Below are 8,326 nucleotides of genomic sequence, written 5' to 3' on the forward strand. Positions count from 1 at the left end.
GAGGCTGCAGGGGTTCGTAACAGGCATCAATTTTTTCCAAGCTGAGACATCCATTAAACGCATCGGTCTTCACCCTATCCCCTTCATGCTCTTCTCTCCTCTGGTATTTCCCCTCTGGACGGAAGAAGGCTCTCCTCCTTCCTTCAGAGTTCTTGCAAGGTAAGGTAAGAATTCCTACCTTTCACCATTGATCTATGATTTTTCTCATTTTTACATGTATTTCTTCATCTCCCTTTTAATTTTCAATATCTATTTCTGTTTCAAATTTACAGTAGATTTCCGTTTTTTTCCCTTAAGTATCGATGACCGACGATGTCTCGCAATGACATCGTCGATCCATCTGGGTTTTGAATCTTAATCCTATCTCTATATTCATCTTACCTTTTCCCCTTTGAGTTTTTTTTTATTTCTCTTCCAGTTTTTTTTTTGTTTTTAACCCCATTAATGCACCATGGGTGACGTTGAATTGCTTATGCAATATTAGCCCATCCCCTGTGCAAACAAGCAATGGAATGGCTTAATTCTGATACATTTTTCTTCTCCTTTCTTTTATTATTCGGTTCCATCATTATTTTCTCTTCTTTTCCATATTGAATTTCGATAGTTCTTTATGCTGCGATTCAGATTCACATCCTTTTTATTTATTTATTTGCAGTTCTGTATTATATCTGATTTCTAGTTCCATTTTTTTTAATCCATGTGTTGATCATCCATTGATTTTTGAAACCTCGTTTGTTTTGATCATCTACTAATTTTTGAATTCCCATCTTCACTTTTGGTGGATGGTTGATTTCGATAGTCACGATGATTTTTTATTTCCTGTTTATGCCATAAATAACTCACTCGTATTTTGAATATCTGATTGTTTGATTTCATTCTCCCTTTTGATGATCCATTTTATTTTTCCCATTTTTCTCTGAAAAATTGCCTGTTGATTCCATTCGCTTGTTCTATCCTTTGATCCGAACCTGGATGCTACTACTAAAAAAAAAGGGGGAGAAAATCATGCAAGTGAATGGACTCCCTGTCATTTGAGGGTTGTGAAGATGAAAACACACTTTATTAGCGGGGGTAGATCTCTCTCTCACTCACTCAGGCTGTTTTATCAAAGAAGAGAATCTCTCTCTTTAAACCTATTACAAAAGCCTTGGTGATGTCTGGAATCGGTTATGTGGATCTGTATTACCCCCCCCCCTTCAGATCAAACCATTATCGGTTGGGGCTGCCAATCGTGGAAGGGAAGATACAGATGGATGAGCAAAACCCGAATTCCAACATCGTAATACTTCATCCTGACCTTGGTATAAGTGGAATTGAAAGGCTAGTCGTCAAGGCTGCAGTTGAGCTTACAACTCACGGCCACAAGGTGCATGCGTTCACGGTACATCATGACAAGATTTTTTTTCCTTTTGACTCTTGGCAGATATTTTTCAGTTATAATATATGGTTCTTTCCTGCCTCGACGACTAGCCTTTCATCCATATATGGAATTGAAAGGCACTATTCATAACACTGTAGCAACCCTATCAGCTACCTAGCCTCATCCATCACCCCCTATTGCAGCACACCAAATACAACAACACAACATATTATCCTTTTTGCACAGCCATGTCACCTGTCATCAGGATCGGCATCCATTGTCATTATATTTGCATTCCAGCATCTCATTAAATGAAGTCCCACACTCCATTCATTTGCATTGCCATCCAGCTGCACTTTTCTGCACAGCTCACCATCATGCATATACCTTCACTGCATTACAATAGTATTCATTCCTTGCCACTTTCATAGCATATCGATTGTTCATCATGCATTGTATATAGCATATGTATCATCTTGCATCTTAAATATGATATGACATGTCTTTTTTCTTCTTCTACCTTATGCTGACTTGGATTTTCAGGAATTAGGTGGAAAATGTATCTCTCCTTCTTAGTTTAGGAATTTTTTATTTCAATTCAATTCAAATATTGTAATAGCTAAGATATAATGAGAATTCTTTATGTTTTCGGTCCTAGATTAAAATGTATGAGCATGCATATATTTTAGAAATTGCTTGTTTTCATATCATTTTTTCCTTTTATTTCAAAAATTCACAAATGGAAACACGAATGACACGTACACCATTCTAATAAACGGTGATTAAATCCTAAGTTGATGATTTGCATCAATGACCATAGTCAAGATGTGAACAAAACTTATGATTTTCATCTTTTATGGAATAACATTGGATCCACACTGGATCTTTTTCAAAAATCATCATATTTTTCTAAATATCTTCTTCCTTTATTAGAGTTTAACTTAAAATTAACTCAAAATATATATCAATGGCCATAGTCAGGATATATTAAGAGTTAATTTCATTTTAAACTCTATAGAGGCACCAAAAATGTGTTTTATTCTTCAGTTGAGTTTAAATATGATTATTATATAATATATTTTATGACCATAGTCAGAAATGTATTATATCTTCAATCTTATTTCAATTCATTTAAAGAATAAAATATGCTTTTCAAAAATCAAATTTCAAATTCTTTTAATTCATTTATCATTTAGGATAGAATTACATCTTATTTTCAATTTTTTTTCATATTACTTCAAAATCCAAGTGATTTTGAGATAATTCTTCAAATACCTTCTTCATTTCTCAAATCAATTCTTATTCAAACTCATCTTCTCAATTCTATCTCATCTCAAACTTCAATTTCAAAGTCCAATTTGACTTTGAAATTTCAAATTCATTCTTATATTCAAAATTCAATTTCCAATTTAAATCAAATTTCAAATTTTAAATTCAACTTTGAATTTTCAAATTCATTTTTAGGATTCAATTTTAAATTCAATTCAATATCTCAGATCAAATTTCAAAGTTCAATCCTAACTTGGAAATTTCCAGATTCATCTTCTGATTTCAAGATTCAGGTTTAAAATCAAGTTTACCCTTTATTTTTCAAAATCTCCAAAGTTCTATCCAAAGATTGAGTCTTGATTCTCAAAATTCAAAATCAAGGTTTTGAGATTGATTCTAAATCTCAAAATTTGATTTTTCCCTAAAGTTTAAAGCCCACTTTTAAATTCAAATCTGGATTTCCAAAATCCAGATCTATCTTCAAAATCCCATTTGGATTTTCAAAATCCAATTCCATCTTGGATTCTAGATTTAGAATACAATTCCATCCTGAATTCTGATTTTCAAATCCAATCCTATCTTGGATTCCAGACTTCGGATCCAGTTTTATTTAGGATTCCAACTTTCGGATTCAACTCTATCTTGGATTCCAGACTTTGGATCCAAATTCCATTTAGGATTCCAGATTTCAGATTCAATTCCATCTTGGATTCCAGACTTCGGATCCAATTCCATTTAGGATTCCAGATTCTGGATTCAATTCCATCTTGGATTCTAGACTTCGGATCCAATTTCATTTAGGATTCCAGATTTTGGATCAAACTCCATCTAGGATTTCAGATTTCAAATCTTCCCTTTTCTTCATTTCTTCAAATTCAAAATTTATTTTCAAGTCTTTAATTATTCCAAGACTTGGAATTTCAAGTCTCTTCTTCCAGATCTATTTCAAAATCCAAGTTAGATTCAAAATCTAACTTTTTCAAACCAATTTCCAACCTTTGAATCATTTTTTCACTCCTTTATCAAATTTATTTCAGAATCACTTGAAAAATCCCAAAATTTTCTAAACTATTTTTCCAAAAGCATACATCTTTGCATTTGCATTGCACAAAGCATGATTCTTTGTGCATTTAGACTTATAATAAATTCTTAGATCATATTTTAGTAAATCAAAAAGGCATAAATTCGATCCTTGGTTCGATTACCTCTGGTAAAGGTGCCAGGAACGGTCAAACGTTGTACCGACGAGCGAATCCCATCTCTCAATTTTCACGCAAATATTTAAAAAATGGAAGTGAGTAATTTCAAAATATTTTCAAAATGTAGGTCAAATGAGACCTTTGCAAAAGAGTTCCTTTCCCTTTCTTTTCTTTTCTCTCTTCTTTTCTAACTTTTATTTCTCCTTTAAAAAGGAAAATAGAGGCTAGAAAGGAAAAAAAGAAGAAAAAGAGAGAAACAAGAGGAAAAAATTTGCAATGATCACAGAAGTTGGCGACCGTGATGGGACCCGTCTTCGTCCTGTCAAATTTTTGCCTTTTGCTTTGCTTTGATGTTATCTAAATCTTTATTCTTCAAATGTTAGCTTCATTTCCATGCAAACCTTAGGAGCTTAAACTCTGTCCTAGCTGACATAATGCATATAAGATTTAAGTATGGTTTGGTAGGACCATATTGAGGAGATCCATTCATGCTCACTTAGACTTAGGTCTAAAATAAAACTCTCCTCAATTCTAGGGATTGTATGCAAGTGTGTGCTTCTCCTCATTTAAATTCTATCTCTTTAGGACTTGCATTAGAGCCATTTGATTTATTGCATGTTGAACATGTTTTCGAAAACATCCCTACCTATATTGTCCTGGTCTTCACATTGCTGGGTGTCTCACTGAACCATAGTTCGAGAGAGAGCCTCACAACTGGACCACTTATTTGGGTTAACGCCCCCCTACCACGTACTTAAGGGCCATAGTCCGAGGTATATCGGTAGGTGCTCAAGGATGTTGGGAAGCCATTACCTTAGAACCGGAGAGATATTTTCTATGACACGTACTTCGAGCTCCGACTTGAGTATATCGGCGTATCTTGATTGAAATAAGATGATATGAACCATAGAGTTAGGATTAGAATCCTACAAGCCATTTCAAAACATTGCATTTAGAGTCATCTTTAGGGAGTGCTGTGTGTGTATCCTTGTTTGTATAACTATGATTTTGTGATGTTTCTTATATTACCTTATATTTTCTAAAAACCCTGGGTATATTATTCAAAATTTCCTCTTTATTTTCAAAACCCAGGTGTATTTTTCTTTTCTTCTTCTGGTTTCTTCAATTTTTCTGATCCTGCCTGTAATTTTTCAAAATTTTAAATCCTTGCCATCTATTTTCAAACCTTTTTCCTCCTATCTTTCCAACGTATCTTCTGATTCTATTCCAAAAAAGTCTTTCGCCTTTTTTTTTTTAATAAAGTCTCTTTTGCCAAGTGATAGCCTTTTTCAAAATAGCATTCAGTTGTTTATTCCTCCCCATGGAGTAACAACGCAATTGTCACAAAATTCTGTGATGACTCAATCCCTAGTAATGGGATATCATTTTTTTAACCTATTTAACTTGATTCCTTCTCTCATCAAAAACTTTTCCCAAAAATTCTTCAGTCTAAACCCTCCCTTTACTCTATAAAAAAATATGGTTCAGACGAGGACAGAAAAGGAGACTGCTCAGCAATACAACGACAGTGAGATAGAAGAAATGAATTCTCCCCAGGCATCCAGAGGACAAAGTCAGAACAAGAGGGATGATGTTGATCCCGCTATGTATGGTCTATTTCAGAAGATGATGGCCAAGATGATGTCAGAGCAAGACGAGGCCAGTCTAAAAAAGACCGTTCCTAAAAGCAAACTGTAGAAGAAGGCTACGAAAAAAGCATGTCAGGATCATCAAAAAGAAGGTGCAACCAGACAGTGCTTCTGAAAGCATAGAGTCCGCAGAAGAAGAGTCAGAAGAGGAAGAGCAATTTGTCTTCAGTCAGAATCCTCCATGGCAGTTCATGAAGATAGCTACTGAAGAACCCAAATCTATGAACAAGCCTAAGTGTGGGATTCCAGCTGAAGATCCGATGGGCGAGCAATTGAGGGAAGTAACTCAAGCAGTAAAGGACATTCAGGCCAAAAGTAAGGGCAAGTAGACCTATTTTGGCGAAGATTTCTACGATGGCCTAGATGGAGATGATAATCTGGAGAACCTTCCTCGTAAATTCCTCAAGTTTGATGAAACCAGTAATCCAAAGGCTCATCTGGCCACTTTTTATGCGGAATGCAACCGCTTTAGGAAGGATAATCGGGCCCTGTTCATTTGCTTTTCCCGCAGTCTGGAGGGAACAACAACAAGATGGTATGCCGATCACATCAATCCTATCGAACTACAAGAGTTCGATAAGGTGGTAAATTTGTTCATTGAGCATTTCTTGTTTAATACTGAGGCTTCACCTACGCTCAATCACCTTTATAACTTGAAGCAAAATGAGAATGAAAAAGCAGGAGAATTCATCTATAGGTGGAGAAGCACTTGTAACAAAATGAAGATCCTCATTCCAGAGGAGCATGCACTGCAGATAATCCTCAATAACTTTTCCCAACCTCTAAGGAGCCTCATTGCCACTTCTCCAGTGAAGTCCTTCATCAAATTGATTTAGCGTGCCGAATGACTCGAGACAGGAATGAAGAATGGACTCGACGAGGGCATGACTCTGGTCAAGAATATCCAAGACCAGAAGAAGAAGGCGTAGTTCACTCACTCAGCTGATACCTCCGGCAATAATCATGGCAGAAACAGTAGGAGAAACAAAACTAACAGTAAAAGTGGTCAGAACCACAATACAACTCAAGAAGAAAAGTCTTCTGAGCAGAACAACGAGTTGTCTCAAGACAATATTCCACAAAAGGAAAAGATAAAGTACGAAGGTTGGAGTAATGATCGTGCATTCACTCCCCTCAAACAATCGCTCAAGGAAGCCCTTGAATTCATGTTTATCAAGGGATTAGTGAAGCTCCCAAAGGCCACAAATCCTCCCACAATCATGAGAAGGTTCATGAATCAGTTCTGCAAGTTCCATCGGGCAGTGGGGCATAACATCGATCATTGTTTCGTCTTCAAAAACATTGTCCAGGACTGCATTGACAAGAGTCTCCTCGTTGAAGACGAAGAAGAAGATGAGCTGGCCATCATGACCAAGCCTTTTCCAGACCATTCAGAAAATTGATAAAATGCCAAAGTTTTCTGTTTTTTTTTCCTTTTCTGCCAGTCACCTTGTAGGGGCAGGTCAGCCCCAGTCTTTTTGTGACCTCGGGTCAAAGTGCTTGTAAATATGCAGTCTTTTGTTACCAGCTTTGCTTATCAATGAAATATCAATTTTCTTCGTATCTTTGATGTCAAATACTTCTTTCTTTTGCCATACTGGGGCATTAATTTTTGAAAAATTATATTTTTATTTCAAGAATCTTCTTTGCCATTGGCTTCCATTAGGCCACATTAAATTCCTATTCTTTTTAAGATGAGGGACAATCCCAACATCATTCAGGAGAGAAATGAAATTACCTACGAGAGTTTTTCAAAATCATGAAATTTTGAAAATTTCTGCAAAAATCTTTATTATGATCACCAAGAGTTCAATATTTTTGTCCAATCCTTTTTCAAAATCAACCATCACGTTGATCTTTCCTTTTCCAAAAATGGTTTCAAACCGTTGTCCAAAAATCAACCCTCGTGTTAATCTTCTTTTTCAAAATTTGTTTCGAACCATTATCTTCAAAATCAGCCTTTGTGTTGATCTTCTTTTCCAAAATTGGTTTCGAACCATTATCTTCAAAAATCAACCCTTGTGTTGATTTTCTTTTTCCAAAATTGGTTTCGAACCATGGTCTTCAAGATCAACCCCTGTGTGGATCTTCTTTTCCAAAATTGGTTTCGAACCATTGTCTTAAAAAATCAACCCTCATGTTGATCTCTCTTTAAAATCAACCCTCGTGTTGATTTTTATTCTAAATCGACCCTCGTGTTGATCATTCTGTAAAATCACCCTTTCGATTGATCCTCTTCCCAAAAGTGATTTTCTCACTTGTCTTTCAAAATAACATTCTCCTCTCACTTCAAAGATCCCATGTGTAGGCAAGATCAAATAAACTCTTTTCTTTTCTCAATTTTTATCAATTTCTTTTAATCTTTTGTCAATCTTACCAATTTTATCCTTCTTTATTAATTTTATCAAATTTTATCGATTTTTCAATTCTTTCAATTTTTGTCAATCTTTATTCTTTTACCCCTTCAGGTTAAGGGATAAACCTGATGCCTCTTTCCCATGAGGTATTCTTTTCCTCTTTTACCCCTTTCAGGTTAAGGGATAAACCTGATGCCTCTTTCCAATGAGGTATTCTTTTCTTCTTTTACCCTTTCAGGTTAAGGGATAAACCTGATGCCTCTTTCTAATGAGGTATTCCTTTCTTCTTTTTTTCTCCTTTCAGGTTAAGGGATAAATCTGAACCTCGACCTTCAAGGTATTTTCTTCTTTCCCATTCAGGATAAGGGATAATCCTGAGACCCCTCATGGGAGCAACAATGCTACCTGTGAGAATTCTTTTTTCAAAATAAATTTTCATAAATTTCCTCAAATTTTCTCTATTTTTATCAATTTTATTCTTTTTCCCTTTCA

This window comes from Nuphar pumila, chromosome 11, assembly GCF_984573655.1.
Source record: "Nuphar pumila chromosome 11, dmNupPumi1.hap1.1, whole genome shotgun sequence".
Lineage (NCBI taxonomy): Eukaryota > Viridiplantae > Streptophyta > Magnoliopsida > Nymphaeales > Nymphaeaceae > Nuphar > Nuphar pumila.